Source organism: Muntiacus reevesi, chromosome 2, assembly GCF_963930625.1.
Source record: "Muntiacus reevesi chromosome 2, mMunRee1.1, whole genome shotgun sequence".
NCBI classification, from domain to species: domain Eukaryota; kingdom Metazoa; phylum Chordata; class Mammalia; order Artiodactyla; family Cervidae; genus Muntiacus; species Muntiacus reevesi.
In genome coordinates this window covers 70,950,347-70,969,700 of record NC_089250.1, presented here as the reverse complement: position 1 = coordinate 70,969,700, position 19,354 = coordinate 70,950,347, and the positions used below count along the sequence as shown (strand labels likewise).

At 47.6% G+C, this 19,354-nt stretch overlaps 1 protein-coding gene across 2 annotated transcripts in view; it reads right to left on the bottom strand.

Annotated features, from left to right (window-relative positions):
• The window catches only part of PKIG (cAMP-dependent protein kinase inhibitor gamma), a 77,225-nt gene that overhangs the window by 28,420 nt on the left and 29,451 nt on the right, over positions 1-19,354 (bottom strand). The window contains exon 1 of one of the 2 annotated variants that reach the window (XM_065922057.1): positions 3,737-4,008. The exons of the other annotated variant lie outside the window; for it this stretch is intronic. The gene's annotated coding sequence lies outside the window, so the exon portion shown is untranslated. Of the gene's footprint in view, positions 1-3,736; positions 4,009-19,354 lie in introns of those variants that run through there. 2 annotated transcript variants of the gene reach the window in all.

Sequence of the window (19,354 nt, the reverse complement as noted above, 5' to 3'; positions counted from 1 at the left end):
TCCCAAAGAAACCATTCTTTGAAGGGGCAGTACTTAAAAGTTTTCATGAGGCGTTTCTGAAAGATTTCCAGGAGGTAGTGAGCTCAGCCTTGGGCCTGATTGATGACTTGTTTCCGAGAACCTTAGACTTTCCACGTCTGTCTCCACTTAGGAATCACTCCTGGCCACTCGTGAAAGCCTGGTGGAGTGGACTGGGGGAGTTCAGCTGCCCGTTATGCTCAGAAAGGCACGCCTGCCACCAGCTTTTCCCTTTGGTCGCTGGGTGGACCGGGGACCTCTGGTATCAGGAAAAAGCACCCACTTCAGCTTCTGGCCTCAGCACTTCAGTGGGTGACAGGAAACGGTGCTGGGGCTCGGGTTAAAGAGCCAGCATGGCAGCCCCAGGGCCATCTTGGCGGGGGGTGGGGGTGTGAGAGAGAGAGAGAGAGAGAGAGAGAGAGAGAGAGAGTGTGTGTGTGTGTGTGTGTGTGTGTGTGTGTGTGAAGACTGAGGAATTCAGAGATGACTTCCGGCTCTTCACACAAATGCCATGCTGGGACTGAGGGGCCAGGGGATGCCAGCTCACATCCTAGGATGTGAGCTAACATGTCAGCTAACATTCTCTTTCTGGAAACCATAAAGCGGCTAATCCTGAGCACATATTACTAAGTCAGCTAAGCGTGTTGTGAGCTTTAAGCTGCTTTGTCCTCATGGCACCCCTGCCTGCCTGCTAAGTTGCTTCAGTTGTGTCCGATTCTCTGCAACCCCGTGGACTGTAGCCCGCCAGGCGCCTCTGTCCATGGGATTCTCTAGGCAACAATACTGGCGTGGGTAGCTATTCCCTTCTCCAGGGGATCTTCCCTGGAGACCCAGGGATCGAACCCCCATCTCCTGCACTGCAGGCAAATTCTTCACTGCTGAGCCTCTAGGGAAGCCCTGGCACCCCCTGAGGTAGGTAAAATTGTGACCCCACATTTCTGAGAAAAGAAGGGGGGTGGGGAGGAATCTCTCTGAGATGGCTCAACCTCTCATGGAACCCTAGACTGTCTAAGATGACAGACAGACACTGGGGACAACACCCAGCCCAGGGGCCACAAATACAAGTGCCCACAGGGGCCAAGCGCCAGGCAGGAGCCTAGAGAGCACCAGACAGACCAGGCAAGCATTCACATTCAACAAAAATAAAACGCAAACCAGGTACCTTCCTTCCACGGTATCACTTCCTCCTCACCACCAGCCCAGGAGAGGGACGGACTTTTCAAGCAGCTGAAGTGTCGGGGCCCTGGAGGCTCGAGGTTCTGGGTGAGGCTGGGACGGTGCCCACACGCCGGGGCGGTGCCCTGGCGGCAACGGTCCACTTTCAAAGGGCTCAGCTGCCGGGAGGAGATACGCTGCAGCTCTCAGATCTGCCACGGGGCTTCACGAGCCCTCCAGTTCGCCACGATCTTAATCCAGTCAGTTCAGTTGCTCAGTCGTGTCCAACTCTTTGCAACCCCATGGACTGCAATACGGTCTTAACCCAAATAGTCTTAAATACTGCATCTTCCTAGGGTTAGGGTCTCTGATAGGCTCTTAAAGAGAAGAAAAACCCTTCAACTGCCAAGACCCGGAGCCTTGGAAACCCAAAGTCCAAGACCCGACAGCTCTTTGCTTTGCTTTGTACTCTGGCCCTGGCTAACCTCTCCCTGCAGTGCCCCCTGCAGCATCCTGGCCTGGAGGAGCCCAGGGACAGAGGAGCCTGGCGGGCTACGGTCCCCGAGGTTGCAGAGTCAGACCGAAGCGACTGAGCAGGCACGCTCACGCCCCGTCTCCCCGCAGCAGTGCGGACTGTGTCGAGGTGAAATGGAGAGGGGAGGAAGGCGAACAGAGATTTCCCTCTCCTCTTCTCCCTCCCGCTGGCCAAGCTAGGGAGTGGGACAGCGGGCCTGAAGTTGAAATGGAGTATGATGTGTCTCCTCTGTACCTATATCCCAAGTTCTCTACCAGGCAAGGAGGAGACGAGGCCTGCGGTCCAGCGGAAGCAGTGAAGGGATGGCACGCCAGCACAGCTCAGGTGCGACTCCCTGACGGTCGAGAGGGGGATTCGGTCTCTCACAGCTCGGGTAAACACAGGAAGGAGGTCAGGAAAACACGGGAACACATAGTGGAGAGTGACCCTGTCGGTGGAGTTGGGGAATATTGACACCGACCGCCTGGCGTTCTGTGAAAGGGTGAGCGTAACACAGAGCCTGGCTCTCACCAGGCGCTCAATACTCGCTGTTGCTTCTTTTTCCTCCTCGCTTCCTGATATACACGCACATACACTGAGGATTTCTCCTTCCAGAGCACAAAATCTGACAAAATTTAAACTCAGCAAGTAACCACAGTGCCTATTTGGTGTCCTCTGTTAGTTCTCCTAGAGGCACCAGTTTTCACCCACTCCGGGATGCTGACAACCAAGGGCCCTTTGTTCCTCGAGCCCTAAGGGCTCCTCAAAGGGGAAAGGGCTTCGGTGGTTTCTTTCAGGCTGAATTTAGGAACAGAGTTGACCTTGAGCAGCACAGGGGTGAGGGGCACCGATCCTCTGGGCAGTTGAAAACCCAAGTGTGACTTTACAGTCGGCCCTCCGTATCCACGTGTCCGCAGCATCCTGGGCCTGCATCCGTGGATTCAACCAACATCAGATCCTGGTTCTGTAGCGCGTTACTTATGGGAAAACATCCGCAGGACAGCGGACCCTCACGGTTTAAAGGCATGTTGTTCAGATGGAGTGCTCATCTAGTTTCGCCCCTCATTTAGGTACAAACAAGGGAACTGAGGTCCAGAGAATAAAACACCTGCCCAGGGCCCCACAGTTTCCTTGGGTGGTCGTTCTGCTGTATAGTGGCTCTTGCTTTTTTTTTTTCTTTTTTAAAGCTGGAGGCTTTCTTCTTTAACTGTGATTTTTCAACCATTTTTACCTGCGAGGAGGGTGAGCGGCGCACACACAGCACCTGCAAGCTTTGTATCTTCAGCCACCTGAGAACCCTCGGCTCAGCCCCGGCAGGTACGGCCGCCCCCCACCTCCTGAGGGCCTCCCTCGGTTTAAAATCCTGAGGACAGGACCCAGCAGAGAAAATGCCCAAGGGCTTACACAGTCGTGTTTATTTTCTAGGAATAATCAGAACTCTTTTTTTTTTTTTTTTAAGGAAGCAATTAAAAGATCAGAAAGCCAAAGGTAAAGATTTCTGTCTTGGAGTTTCCTGGGCAGTTCCTGCAGCACTGGGCAGAAGTGATGAGGTAACATCATGAAATCTAACCATCTCTGATTCTTAAACTGAAAATACCCCCTGCTAACCCTGAGAGTGGCAGATTACAGAGAATTCTCATCGGCAGAGAAATTTCTCTCTAGAAATGTTTAAGATATTTGGGGGTCCCACCTTGGTCATCAGAAAAATAAATCAGCTTCCCCAAACACCAGTTTCTAAGGGAGGATTTCTTTCCTCATCTATATTTGGGGCAAGGAGCTACCTTTAAAGCCCGAGCGACTCTGCCCAAGTTCTTTGGGAAACAAAGTAAGACAGCGTTTGACTGGAGCCCTGTCTGTGAGCCTTGAAGTTCAGACTCTAGCCCTAGGTGGTTTCAGACAAAGCCATGGTTTTCAGAGCAATAATATATCATAATATAAAAATAGACACTTGGTGACCAACGGGCTGGAAAGCAAACTCTCCGGAGAGCCCTGCCTCCCAGTCTGCTTCTCCCTGGGGGTGGGGGCGGCAGAGAAGAAAGTCCTACTTACGAGAGCAGAGAGTTCCTTCCAAGTCCCAGCAGTCCTCGGTCAGAAGGGAATGTCGAATTTAAGGAGCCAGCATTCAGGATGCCTCCCTTCAGAGGGTAAGCAAGACTAGCAGGGCAGGCCGGCAGGGGCAGGCGGGCTCTCTCGTGCCCCTCTCTTTCTCTCTCCCTCTCTCTCTCCCTCTCTCCTAAATGAAATGCACTTCGAGGTTTTAGTGGGTGTTTCCCACGTCTCGGGCCAAGTAAGTCCCCATTTGTTGTAACCCAATGCTCAGCCTGATGATGTCAACCACTCAGCTCCCTGGTTCAGTTTCCACCTCTCTGTCCACAGGAGAGATCCGTTTCCTCCGGACAATGAGCCGCGGGGGCTGTAACTGCATCCCGGGCTGGCACGTTTGCCTAACATCCTTCCTTCCATTTTCGGCCTCAGTGACAAAAGGCTTCCTATTCGCTCCCTGGGCCAGGGCTCCCGGTACGAATCCCTTTGCCTCTTGGTCACTGCTGACCCTGGGCTGATTCAGTTTGCTGTGCCGTGGTCCAGTTCACTTCTTGGGTGTATGATAACGCTAGTTAGGGTGGGGAGCCGCACACCCCCACCCCCACCGCATACCGTCCCCATCTTTTTTCCTCCTGTTCAATTTTCCAAGCTGTGGAATTTCTCCATAAAATTTCCTAGGTGCGTGCTGGACAGAGGGCTCGAGTCTGTCCTTTTCTTCGAAGATGGCACGTGCCCACACCGGAGGCTTAGAACAGGCACTGGGCTGTTGCCTGGGAACTGGGCTCTGGTCCCCAACACGCTCCTAACTGAACAAATGACCCCACACACGTCACCTCTCTCTTTGGACCTCAGTTTTCTCATCAATAAAACGAGAGTTTTGGTATCTTCCACTTCTAGAATTCAGTAACGGATGAGCTTAATCAACAAATTCACCATAAGGAACTTTACTACAAAGACGCTGACCACAGGCTTGAGGGAGGGAGGAACGCTGGAGGGGTCAGAGGCTACTGCTCAAGATGCCTGGTTCAGCTCAGGCTCCTTCAACCCCCTTTCTGGTGGAGCTGAACAGTTTCTCTGGGAGAAAACCCCCAAGAAATCACTGAACAAGTCCTGGGGGACATGGAAAGAGGCAGCATAAACTATGAGATAAGATAGAGCAGCAAGAGAATTTAACTGTCCTAAGGGACTAACACGAAACAGTCATGGTTACGAGAGATAATAAGTAATCTCCTGCGTCTGAAGAGTGCTTGATAAGAAAGACAAATAAAGCCTCTGTGCTTTGATGTACAGTGGGAAGCAATGTGACATGTATAGCGATTTTGAGCATCAATTTCGGAGCCAGGGACGCAGCAGCTCTGACTCCTATGTGAGTTAACTTCTCTGAACCTTTCTTTTTTTAATTGCCAAATGGGACATGAGGGCCTCCATTTTGAGGACACTAAGAATGAAATAATAAATGAAAGGGACCTGAAGGTATTTGGCCACGTGAGTGACGACAGATGGTGGCTCTCACTTGCTGTACACGATTCTCCTTTGAGGACTTCCCTGGGCGTCCAGCGGTTAAGATCTGCCCGCCGATGCAGGGAACACAGGTTTGATCCCTGGTCTGGGAAAATCCCACATGTCTAGGGACAACTAAGCCCACGTGCCACAACCACTGAAGCTAAACTCTAGGGCCCGTGCGCCACAAGAGAAGCCACCGCAGTAAGAAGCCTGTGCACCACGGCGAAGAGCAGCTGTCGCTAGGGAAAGACCAGGCACAGCAACGAAGACCCAGCACGGCCAGGAATAACAAAAGAAAAAAATTAAAAAAATCTTTGACTCTCACTTGAGAATTAGGTCATTGCTAATCTCCTTTTCCTGGATAGGAAAATGAAACAGAGAGAAGTTAAGAGATGTGCCTGAGGGCACACGGCTGAAGAGGAGAGGACCAGACTTGGAAAGGAGGCTTTGAACTCCTCCTGAGGTCAGCACAGAAGCCACGCAACAGCCAGTGCTTCTTCCCAAAACGGCTACTCCGCCGAGCCGGGCCCTCAGTTCTAAACGGGATCATCCCCACTTTGGGAAACAGGCGAAGCTTCTTCAAACCAGTGGGGAAGCAGTGGGAGGGACAGTCTTCCTGGGTTCAACCAGGCCTGGGGCGGGGAAAGGTCGTCAGGCTGTTGGCTGACAGGAAACACAAACACTCGGGCAGCTAGGTAAGAGGGGTGCTTACCTGCTTTTCTACCAAAATACTGTGTGGCCTGAGGCACGTCTGGGCTTCAGGGGCTCCTCCCCTCAAAGACGCAGACCTGATTTGCCTTAAAGCCATTTGGGACTTAGGCCCTGTTGGGAAAGAAGCTATTTATAGGTGGGAGGAAGGCTGTGGCAGTGTGTGGCTGAACAAGAATTTTAATGAGTGCTCAGAAAACTCTGGTGTTAATCAGCAAAGGTCCCAGGAAACAGAGTGTGTATTAGGAGGGAGTGTGCCGCTCCACAGGCTTGCCCACAGGTTGGTGTGAGACTGCGGCAGAATACAGGGGATGCCAGCCTGGTCACCCACAGAGAGCGGCGGTCCAGAGATGGGAGAGGCCGCTCCCTTCTCGTCCCTGGACCTTCTGCCTGGGTAGGACCCTGCCAGTTAGCTTCTTTGGGCTTTGGTTTCCCAATGGAAAATGAGAATAATAACAGCTTTCCCCCTTCAAAGTTCTTGGGTGACTTATAGCACATAGTACAAGTTCAAAAACACTTGTAAAAATCAGCTGGCACATCCTAAAGACATCATTTTCTCAGTCTGACTCAGTGCCACCACCCTCTGCCCTGAGCACGACGTGACAATGAATAAGGTCAAGAATGTCGGGAAGCCAGAGAGGAGGGCTGGTGTTTGTCTAGAAAGTCAGGATGAGTAAGGAACAAAGCCTCTGACGTTCTCGCAGATACAGTCTGCGTGCGGGGCCCGGAGGCGGGGTGGTGCTCGGCTGGGCCTTTAGTCCAGACATTTGAGTGGGCGTCAGGAAGTGGGGCCAGATCCTGACAGGTCAGTCTACTGACATCACCCTCGGCGTGCTGAAGCACGGTTTGTCACTTGAACGAAAAATACTAGGAAGGCGCTCATTCATAAAAACAAAGATAGCGTTTTCCTTGACAACACGCATTCTGTCACACGAGCCCCGTGGACCGAATAACCGTCCATTTATGACAGAAGCCAAGAAGAGAGAACTGTGATGACATCGGCACACCCGGCCTGTCCTCTACTGACCACGGCAGGGGACACGCTGCGTGGACCAGGGCCACGCGCCGAGCTGTAAAACCCCCGCTGGATGGCATCCTTACCTGAATTGGCGACAGGAAAGTTATTCACGGTCTCATCCGAAAGTTGTGGAAACCGATGCGTGCCGAGGTGGACTGGCCGGGCTGCCTGGAGGGCCCCCTGGAGTAAGAGATTGAGCCTGTGCTCCAAGTCGGGGCTGCCTGGGCCAGACCTGTCTCCTTGAGCCCCTTCCTCTGCTGCCTTCTAAATGCTCACCTGGAGGAACTCGGTGGACTTCCCCAGCCAGCAGGACTGGCCCCATTTGAGGATAAAGGAAACTGGCAGCTTCGGCACCCAGGGCTGGTCTGCAGGGCCCAGAAGCCCCTTGACCCCAAAGCTGCCTTTAATTCCCATCCCCTCACCCCTGGTCCTGAAGGGATTTCTCCCTGAATTTTCTAAGTACTTGATCTGTTTCTCTCTTAAGAGACTTATCCTTTTCTCCTTCGAGGCATATTTATATCTGGACAGAGCTTATTCTGCTGTAGAATTTGAGCTTCTTAAGCAAAAGCTCTGTCCAGTTTATGAGCATTTTGTACATGTCATAAGACATTTATTAAAATAAGGAAATTCATAAATAACAAAAACTTGTACTGAATGTTTTTCATATATCAGATGACATTCTAACTGCTCTACATAAATCACCTCATTTAATCTCGACAAGGATCCTATGAGGCAGGTATATTTATTATCTCCACTTGACACAGGACAAAATTCCAGACACGGATCACCTGAGTAACTTGTTTAGATGGTAACCGATGGATATCTGTTGAAAGGAGAATGTGAATGAATAAATTCTGGCCACCACTAACCACCCACCCTCTGGGCTTCCCAGGTGGCTCAGACGGTAAAGAATCCGCCCGCAATGCAGGAGACATGGGTTCGATCCCTGGGTCGAGAAGATCCCCGGAAGAAGGGAAAGGCAATCCACTCCAGTATTCTTGCCTGGGGAATCCCCATGGACAAAGAAGCCTGGCAAGCTATAGTCCATGGAGTCGCAGAGTTGGACAAGAGTAAGTAATCAAACACACACGCAGGCACCTACCCTCTAGTCCAAACACCTGTTGTTAAAATACAATTAACTTTTCACCCACTCAAAGGCCAGTTTCGGCTGTCATGCCGTTTCAAACGCACTTATTCCCTATGCCACACAGCTGTAAGTTTCCCTTTTTTCCAGACAAATATAATTGAGAAACATATGGCCTGAGATTTAATAAATCAAAGTAGATTTTGTTTACTTTCGAATTGGAATCATACTTGCTTATTGTAAAAAAGAAAATAAAAATAGGAAAGTAGAAAAGATCAGAAAAAGAAAAAAAAAGGAAGGTGACCCATCATTCTATCACTAGGAACAGCCTATTAACCTCCTGGGGGCACGGACCCAGAAAGGATTGCACCATCATTCAAAACAGGGGTGGGGGTGGTTAACTTCACAAAAGATTTGCGAACACCACACTGCCCCTCCCTACCTTTTCCAGCCTTCTTAAAGACCTACCTCCCCCTAGCACGAGATGGGTTTCAGATGGGGGCAGTTACGGGAGAGGTGGGATCTCCAACTCTTGAGTTAAACAATCTTAGACGTGTTGACTTTTAGAGCTGAAAAGAGCATGTGGTCTCCTCACTTTTGAGATGGGGAATGCCAGGCCCCAGAAGGCAGGGGTATTTTCTGAGGATGAGCAGTCTGGTACTCTAACAGGAGGAAGACCTTCTGCTGGCTTGAGGCGCGCTCTCTCTAACATTGCGCTGTTGAACACGCATCTGATTGGCCCCACCCATTTGTTTGTTTTTTTATTTTTTTAATACTTATTTATTCTCTTCATTTTGGCTGCACCAGGTCTTAGCTGTGGCATGCGGGATTTTTGATCTTCCTCGCAACAAGTGGGATCTTTAGTTGTGGTATGTGAAATGTTAGTTGCGGTATGTGGGATCTAGTTCCCTGGCCAGGGATCAATCCTGGGGCCCCGGCTTTGAGAGCAGAGTCTTAGCCACTGGACCTCGAGGGAGGTTCCCCCACCCTCTTGTTTTGGTTAACTGCTACTCAGCCATCAGATCTGATTAAACGTCACTTCCTTCTGGAGGTCTCCCTCTGAACCACGTGGGCTCCCCCACGCATCGGGGTCTCCAGGCACCTTCTGCCTCTCTCTCCTAACTTGCTAACACAGGCTATTGTTAACACGTTACAGGTACTGTGGGCATCACAAGGTCAATGACATGTCTCCTTCATTCACTGGTACAGAACAGGAAACTCAACAAATATTTTCTAAACACACACACATATCCCGGGTTGTCCAGGCTTAGGTATGTACGTGAAAGTCAATCAGTCCTGTCCGACCCTCTGCAACCCCGTGGACTCTATACAGTCCATGGAACTCTCCAGGCCAGAATACTGGAGAGGGTAGCCTTTCCCTTCTCTAGGGGATCTTCCCAACCCAGGGATCGAACCCAGGACTCCCACATTACAGGTGGACTCTTTACCAGCTGAGCTACAAGGGGAGTCCAAGAATACTGGAGTGGGTAGCCTATCCCTTCTCCAGCAGATCTTCCCAACTCAGGGATCGAACCAGGGTCTCCTCCATTGCAGACGGATTCTTTACCAACTGAGCTATCAGGGAAGCCCTTAATGCAATTGTTTGATGTTTTAAAAAAAAAAAGTACCATGTCTTCTAAACTTTAAACCAGGCTTTCCCTCTTGTCAGCTAGAATCATTAGAGAACAAAAGATTTCACTCCAAATAATTTCTAAAAGATGTTCAGGATGACAGAAGATGAAGTCCAGAGCACAGGGACAGAAAAGCACCCGTGGAAATGTGGGAAGCCCAGGGAAGTTCTGGGACTGGGGACGGTGGGCATCAATTGGATTTGGGAAGAGGACTGAAAATCAGGGGACCCACTGAAGCCCTTGTGTCAGCCAGCTGCCCACAACAGAGCCGCAGCACATGGAGGGTCAGCAAGCTCTGCAGAACCCCAGGCAGACGGGAGGGCTCTTTGAATAAACGGAATGATCTGCCTTGGGGTGAGCTAGGGCTTCGAGTAAGAGAGTGGGCATCCTCATTTTAACTTTTAAAGGACCTTCAGAATCAGGTGCCCTACAGTAGGATGCACCCTTCAGGATTGTACCGAGAGCTTCCAGCAGCTTCCTAGGCAGCAGTAGGGTCTCTGGGGCAAACAGACAACCAGTTCCGGAGGAACTCAAGGCCTCACTCCTAAAAGGAGGCTTTTATTATCGACTATAAATGGCAGAAAGAAAAAACTATCATAGGGCATCTGATCAAAGCCAACAGCATGAGAGAGACTGAAATAAAGAGAAAAATAGACTCCACCATGAGTAAAAAGGTTCAGACAAATGGTAAGCTTTACTAAAAAAAAATTCTTTTGTCTTCAGAGAGATTCTGAAGATCCTGTGTCCATAAAACATAAAATAAACAGACAAAAATGGGCTCTTAGAAATTAACGACATGAAAACTGAAATTGACAATTAAGGAGAAGGGCTGGAAAACATAAAAAGGAAATCTTTCAAAATACAGGGAAAAATATTCATAGGACAGAAAAGGATCTTGATATAGAACAACAATCCAGGAAGTTCGACGTCAGACTAAATAGGAATTCCAGAAAAAGAATAGAATAGAAAGTATAACAGGAAGTTATCTAAGAAATCATGAGGAAAAGTTCTCAGAGACAAAGGGAGACTGCATCTTCAAACTGAAAAGCTTAAAAAAGCACCAAGAGGATGAAAAAAGACATAATGCCTTGATCTTTCAGAATTCAAAAAGGAAAAACAGCTACACCTTTGTAGAGAGACAGATTATTTCAATAGAAAAGAATCAAACTGCTATCAGACCTCTTGCCAGCAATGCTGGTGCCTGAAGAAAAGAAGCAATGCTTTCCAAGAAAAAAGTTCAAAATGATTCGGGACGTAGAATGTATATTCAGCTAGGCAAAATATAAAGACTTTTTCAGAATTGCCAGGACCTAGAACAAGTTTACTTGTACACGGTTTTGTCAGTAAACTTCTGGAGGAGAAATTTACCTAAACAGGGGTTTAAACTAAAAAGTAAGAATTTGACAAGAAGGGTCTAACAAGAGAGGTGAAAGACACGTCAAGGATGATGGCGATGATGTTGAAGCAGGTGGCTTCAGGGCCTGGCTGACTCTCGGGCCTGGGGAGCGCCAGTCTGATTAAAGCAGGAAGGTGGAAGCTCAAGGGAAATGGACCTCATGGAACTCCTTGACAAGCCTGCCAAAAACTGTACTTAAAGACTACGGGAAGTGTGGAAAGATTCAGCCCGATGGAACAAGGAAAACTGAGCATATTAAAGCAGAAGCAGCAGGTCCAGAAAAACCATCAGACAGAAAGAAAAAAAATAATTAGAATGTTATTGGCTTGGTGGTAAATAATATTTACAGTGCCGTAACACTGAAAACACTGAATATGAATTTAACCAAAAAACTGTGCTGCCGGAAGGAAAGGGAGAAAAGAATATGAGCAAGGCTGAGGTGTCTGAACAAAGGCTAAGGCCTCACGCACCAGCCAAGGAGGTCAACAGGCCATGTCGAAAGCTGACAAATAAAGAAAGAGCAGCAAGGTTGCATGTGGCCCTTGTTTGGATCTGATTTGAAAAACAAATATTTTTAGTTCATCGGAGATCTTTGCTAGTAATAACGGATTATTAGCTATTTTATTGCATAATAATGGCAGTGTAGTTTTTTTTTTTAAAAGGAGTCCTTATTTTCTTAGAGATATATGCTTGAGTAGTTATTGATGAAATGTTGTCTAGAATTTATGCCCAAATTATCTGTGAGCAGGGGGAAAATGGCCACTAGCACAGAGGAAACAAAATTGGTCATGAAACCTGGGACTGAGCAATGAGTGGTCCAAGACAACTCACTGTACTATTCTATGATAACATGTTTGAAATTTTCCATAATAAAAAAATTTACAAGAGAGGGAGACAGCTGTATACTACTTAGATATAGGGAGAGAAATACTAGCCCAAACAGCTAACAGGATCAAAAGTGTGTGCTCTTGGGAGCAAGAAGAAGGGGCAGGAGCAGCAGACAACTGTTTTCTAGTGTAAATTTATAAAGATATTTGACCTCAAAAAGAACAAAGCAAACCTGTGTGCAGGTGTCATTTTGACAAAATTTTTTTAAAAAGTAGTTGAAGGCTTCCCTGTGGCTCAGTGGTCAAGAATCGGCCTGCCAATGCAGGAGACACGGGGTTCAATCCCTGATCTGGGAAGATCCCACCTGCCACGGGGCAACTAAGCCTGTGAGTCACAACTACTGAGCTTGTGCTCTATAGAGTCAGGGAGCTGTAACTACTGAGCCCCCAGGCTTCAACTACTGACGCCGAAGCAGCCTAGAGCCTGCGCTCTGCAACAAGAGAAGCCGCAGGCCACCAGAGGTGCCTCTGCTCGCTGAAACTAGAGAAAACCCTCACAGCAGTGAAGACCCAGCACAGCCAAAGATAAATAAATAACATAAATGAAACACTTTTTTTTAAGTGAGAGAGGTAATTTTATTTAGAGAAATGGAAAAAAAAACCACTTGAAGGGCTAAAAGCAGAAAAATTAAATGGTTGTGTCAGGTGAGGGAGTAAGCAGTAGACTGATGCCTTTCTGGACTCGTAGGATTTTTTTTTTTTTTTTTTTAATAATTTCATTACTTTGATTTTTTTAAAATGTTATCTATTTTTACCACTGATTGCCATGAGCATTTCGCAGGGCCTTTCGGTAATCTCAACATCTACAAACTGAAGCTGTTTCTCCAGGTGAAGAATCCTCAAGTGGCCAGGGTGAATATCTCCACATGAAATGTAACACCAGGACTGCCATTTATCTATTATCTGCCATTTGTCAGAGCTTTACATGTGTTATTGCTAATCTTCACAACACCGCTGCAAGGCAGGTACTGACATTACCATCTCACAGACAAAAAGACTGAGGCTGAGAGGCACAGGCTCATGGGCTTGAGGTCACACAGTCCACAAGGCCAGACTTCCACTTCCCCACCTCTCCTTTAGAGCCTACTGTTCCGGACAATCCAGGAAGTACTGCTACATCCATTTTCTCATCAACTCCATGAAACAGGACTATCCTCACCTGACAGATGAAGCAATTAAAGCTAAGAAAAGTTGGTTAACTTGCCCGAGGATCCCAGGATTCCTGATCCCAGTCCGATCCTTGCTAGCATTTCTGTCCCCTGTGCCCTCAACAACAAAATGTCAAGATCTTCCTAGGCTCCTCGTGGGTATCTGACATGAGAGCCACAGCAGATGAACGTGGCTGCAGCAGGGATTCTAAGAGAGAGAGAGAGACTTATTTTTTCCAAAGGAAGTAGAGTAATAAACCGTGGAATGTCCTCAGTTGCTCTAACGGCAGCATTTTGTTTGAGTCCCCAGTGGGGCTTTGGAAATGTCAACCGCCTGCCTGCCTCTCTGCCTGGCACACGGCGGGACAGCTGCTGGCATCGGCAGCCCATGGCAGTTCTGACCACCGCACCGCTCTTCTTAGCTCCAACAGAAGGGAACGAGTCACGTGTGCTTCTGCCCTGAAAACTGAACAGCTGTGTTGCCTCAGTCTACTTCAACGACCAGGTGGCCCCGGGGCTTTCTAGAGCTGCTGGGAATCTCAGGTCTGGGCTCCTCTGCCTCTGCAGAGCTGCAGGACAGGCGGGGGCAGGGTGGGAAGCGTAGGTGGGGAACTGAAAGGCCCGAGGATGGGGGCCCCCCGTCATCTCAAGCCCTGGGTACCACGGTCGCTGACGGCAGCCTAAGAGTAGGGCGCAAGCTACTCCTGCTCCCCGGGCAGCTCTGGCATCTGAACAATGACCAAACCGCAGCTAGGGGGGAAGAAAGCTGTTTACTCGAGCTCAAACTATTTATAGCACCAGCAATCTGCACATATTTGGATGACAAATCTCTGGGCTTCAAGTGAGCGGTGCTTCGCTCCTGGACAATTTCACTGAACACATTGCCTCCCCACGCCACCCCCAGACTCTCCTCCCCCACCCCCCCACCCCAACCCACCCACCACCCAATCATGAACACATGCCCTCGGGATGTTTTACTTAAGTTGCTGAGTGAGTTTAAAAAGATCATAAAAAGAAATCGCATTTTAAGAACTAGTGACACTTAATCCATTTGTCTACGGGCTTAAGCTACACAATATTATTCTAAGGCTTGAATCAGACATTAAATTCTAATACTATGTGACTGCTATAAAAAAAACAAAACTGAAATAAAAACAGGACCTGAATGAGGTCTGTAATTTAACATATGCTGTATCATTTAATGTTGCGGCTCCAAGCTTAAGACCTAGGAAGAGAATGTTTCTTATGACACAGTTTGTGTGGGATGATGAAAGGCTTTACCGAACAGATCCGCAAATAATATGCAATCATAGATACATTACAAACAGACAAAGGAGGTCTTCTTACCCACCACTCTGGGGCAGAAGCAGATGCAGGGTTCAGAGCTGGGCAGGCCCCCTCCCCTGGCCGCCAAGCAGGAGAGGGTCTGACTGTAACAGAAAGAGGTACGGAGCCCTCTGTGTAGGTTTAACTCACAGGAGGTACTAGATCCTTGCCAACAAATTCGCTTGGAAAAACCAGCTTGTCTCTAAAAGCTGCCTTGTTTGTACAGTAAAAGCGATGCTTGATCAGCCGTCTCCCCTGAGCCAGGCACTGCCTAATTCCGGAGGGGGACAGCGGCGGTTGATGCACATGGATATTGGCTAACACGCTGGCGGCTTCAGTCCTATTACACGGTGCAGGCGGGAACCGGCACAGAAGGGGCAGGGCGAACGGAGGGCGCGAGTGTGCGGGCTGGTGCTGGACCGTCCAGAGGGAGAGGGGGCAGAAGGGACTCTCGGAGGTATCAGCTGGTTTTCTCATCTCTTCCCCCTGCCTGCGAAGCTCCTTAGAAGACGAACAGAAAGGTCTCTAAGACAATCTCTTAACGCCCCTGTTTAAAATGAGGAGAAAGGTGCTGGTGACGGTGAAGAAAAGAAACATGCCTAGACACAGAGGGAATGGAATTTTAGGAAATTTTTTGCAGGTCAATTTGTCAGTATTTAGTCAATATATGACCCCCACTTATTTTTTAAATTTTTTAAATTTTTAAAAATGGAAGTGTAGTTGATTTACAATGTTGTGTTAATTACTGCTGTACAGATAGGGATACAACTGAATACATTCATATACATTCTTTTTTAAAAAAAAAACTTTTTTCCATTATGGTTTATCATAGAATACTGAATACAGTAGGACCTTGTTGTTGACTCATTCTATATATAAAAACTTACATCTGCTAACCCCAACCTCCCACTCCATCCCTCCTCCATCAACCCCTCCCCCTTGGCAACCACCAGGAAACACCCATCTACCTATCACATCACTTTAATTGTCTGAATAGCACTGTTCTTTTTCCTGTTCATTAATCTGTTTACTGCCAGCCTTTCACTGTTCCCTCCCCTACTCCCACATTAAAATGCCAACTTTGTAAGAGCAGGGGCCAGTCTTTCTAAATATACTGCTCTTCCTATGTGTTGGACACTGGCCAGGGACATACCATTCATCATCTCTTTCAGTCCTCATGGCCACAAGAGGTTTCTGTTATCAGGTCCACTTAACATAAGAACAAACAAAGGTTCAGGTTAAGTCTGTGTCTGACTCTTTGTGACCCCACGGACTGTAGCCTACCAGGCTCCTCCGTCCAAGGGATTTTCCAGGCAAGAATACTGGAGTGGGTTGCCATTTCCTTCTCCAGGGGATCGTCCCAACCCAGGGATGGAACCTGGGTCTCCCGCACTGTAGCTCTAAGTCAAGTGAGTGCCAGCAAGTCGGCAGTGGGAATGTGAACACTGGTGTGTGTGTGCACGCTCAGTAGTGTCTGACTCTTAGCAACCCCATGGACTGTAGCCCACCAAGCTCCTCTGTTCATGGGATTTTCCAGGTGAAAACACTGGAGTGGGTTGCTATTTCCTACCCCAGGGGATCTTCCTGACCCAGGGATCGAACCCGCATCTCCTGCAATGGCAGGAAGGTTCTTCACCACTGTGCCACCTGGGAAGTCCAAAGCTCTTAACTACTCTTCTCCAAATGAACCAATATTTCAGTGTATACACTTTTTAAAAAAATATTTATTTATTTGGCTGTGCCAGGTCTTAGTTGCGGCATGAGAGTTCTTCAGTTGTGGCATTCAGGATTTTCACTTGGGGCCTGTGAACTGCTAAGCTGTAGCATGTGGGATCTAGTTCCCTGAGCAGGGACAGAACCCGGGCCCCCTGCACTGGGAGCAGAGTCTTAGCCACTGGACCCCCAGGGAAGTCCCATCACCATGCACACTGTCTGACCAAGCAATTCCAGTTTTGGAAATTGATTACATGGAGATAATCAGACAAGAACACATAGTTAGATATATCTCAATTTATCACAGATTGCTTATGTAGCAATCTATTGGAAATATGTTTAGGCAAGTCACCAGTTAGCCGTGAGCCTCAACTTTGCTTTCTGGTAAACAGAGGCCCCATCTCAGAGACTGTGAGAATTTTATGAGACAAAGGACTGTACCTGGCTCACGATCACTGTTTTGTTACTGTATGCATTTAAATCTCTAAAAGGATACAGAATATACCAAACTGGGTTACAGATTTCATTAAGTAGTATACTTCCGTGTTGTTCTAATTTTATAAAATGCATATTAGTGTTATACTCTTCAAAAATAAATATATTACTTAAAAAAAAAGATAATGAGGAAAATAAAGTTGGAGGAACTTAAGCAGAAGAAAAAACTCAGTTTTTAGGAGAGGGAAACTAGTTTAGTAGATCTCAAATAAAAATGTTCCTGCCTTTTTGTTCTATGTAAGAACAAGATCTTCAATGTGCTTATAGGCTCTATCTCATTGCAGAGTCTACATTCACAGTGAAGTGAGAGCAATTCTTAATAAGAATACAGGTCTAAAGAATTTTTTAGATGGCTTCATGAAATTTAAGGAGATGCATGTACAAAAAGAAGAAAGTCTTTATAACCACATCTGCCTTCTGAACAGAAAGGTTCCTGTCAAGTGGAAGGCCCTCCTGGCTGCTAATCCTCTTTTGGGGTTCAGCCATGCAAAAAACGACAGAAATAAAAGCTGAAGGCTTTTATTGCCAAGTAGCTCTGCGCAGTAATGAAAGGTGAACTGGACTTCTAAGGGAAATCTGTGAGAACAGCAGAAGCTGATGGAGCTAGAAGCCCGGAAGATGTCGGAGGTCTGGGTTTTCTGCCACCGTGACCTCTTTCTGGGATTTTCCAACATCAGCAAAGATGATGACACAGATGCTCTTTGTGGGTGTGCTCTGTGTCCCTGATGGAAACCCAGAAGGGACTGAGTTTCTATTATGAGCTGACAGGCTTAGAAACAGAAAGAGGGGGCAGAGATGACCAGGAGAATATAAGCCACTCCTGCTTCAAGAAGGAATCTTTACAATCTTGGGGAACTTTGGACTTCTACACTGCAGGAAGCCTGAGGTCATGGTGATCTACAGCACGTGAAGCCAGGGGTCATGCTAACCTGATTTAGATCTTAAGGTGCTAACTCCTCCTGGTTACGGTATGGTTCATTAATCAAATGGGATCAAGGTACGAGTCAATATGAGCATGTGTGCAGGAAAATGAGTAGGCTAGAGGACTCCACCCCATTGAAAAGCTTTCCACAGTTTGTACGGTGATTTCTAATTATTTTTGGTCACACACTCCTTTGAGAAGGCAATGAAAGCTAAGATGCTGCTCTTCAGAAAATGCCTGTCTTCAAATGGATCTGATTGGGTCTGTGGGAACCCTTGAAGGCCCTCTCTGGATCCATGACAGGTCCAGAGATCAAGCTCAAGAATTCTTGCTCTAGGGAAACCACAACAGTGTTGAAGGACACTGCTTGTTGTTGACCGTAGGGACCACAAGCCATCTTGTAGTTTGCAGAAGGCCTAAGGACACTGCCAGCGTTCATTCGTTTATAAACATTTGCTGGAGACCTAATACACCAGGTCCTGGTGGTGTAAATGCAACGTGATCCCTGTATTCATGGAATTCCGGTCAACTGAGGGGAGGAAATGAGAAGAAAGACCGCTACAAGAGGATGGGGTGAGCCACCTACGTTTGAGACTAACCTCACCCCTCAACCTTTGGCTCCAGGATTTGTTAATTACAAGTGAAACAACAGGTGGGAACAGATTTACAGGAATACTGAGGACAAGCAGAGGAAAGCAGCCCCCGATCAGGACACTGGGGCCGCGGAAACAGCCAGCTGGCTCTTCTGTGGACTTGGGATTTCCCTGTGTCTGCATAAAAACATCCCATCCCCCCACAAAAAACTGAGCTTTTTCCTTAAAGAGTAACCATGGATTTTTTTCAATGTTACATTTTTAAAAAGGAGTTAACAATAGAGCTCTTTTCCTTAATAAAGAGTAACCATGGATTTTTTTCAATGTTACTTTAAAAAAAAAGCAGACTCAAAGATTCTTCTGAAAAAGTCATCTATGCTAAGAGAAGCCTATGTCCACATGGCCAGTTTACTTTGTTAGATCAGCAATTATTTCCCAGACTCTGAAATAATAATACTTGATATTTGCATTACATGGGACTTTCACATGGACTGTGTCCCTTTTTCTACAAAACATCCTGTCACAGATAATTATACTCCTATTTTATAGAAGAAGAAATGCAGGCAAAGAAGGGCAGAGAGACTTGCCGAGGGTTATTTATTTTTTTTCAACTTAAAAAATTTTTTTATTTATTTATGCCTGCACTGGTTCTTCATTGCTGGGCTTTCTCTAGTTGCAGCAAGCAGGGCCTACTCTCTAGTTGTGATGCATGTGCTTCTCATTGCGGTGGCTTCTCTTGTTGCAGAGCACCAGCTCTAGGCTGGTGGGCACAGTAGTTGTGGTACATGGGCTTAGCATCCCAGCGTCATGTGGAATCTTCCTGGACCAAGGACTGGACCTGTGTCGCATGCATTGGCAGGCAGATTCTCAACCACTGAACCACCAGGGAAGTCCACCTAGGGTCATATACAGCTTTAAAGTCCTACAGCCAAAATAAAAATACAGACCCACCTAAACCACTCCAGTACTCTTGCCTGGAAAATTCCATGGATCGAGGAGCCTGGGAGGCTACAGTCCATGGGGTCGCAAAGAGTCGGACACGACTGAGCAACTTCACTTTGACTTTCACCTTTTCCCAAACTTTAGGGAAGATGACAGTAATGACAGAAACAGGCACATCAGGAAAGAAGCAGCTGTGAGGGACAGGGCAAGGGGAGAACCGTGGCATCTTTTAAGTACAGGTGTTGAAATCGTATGGAC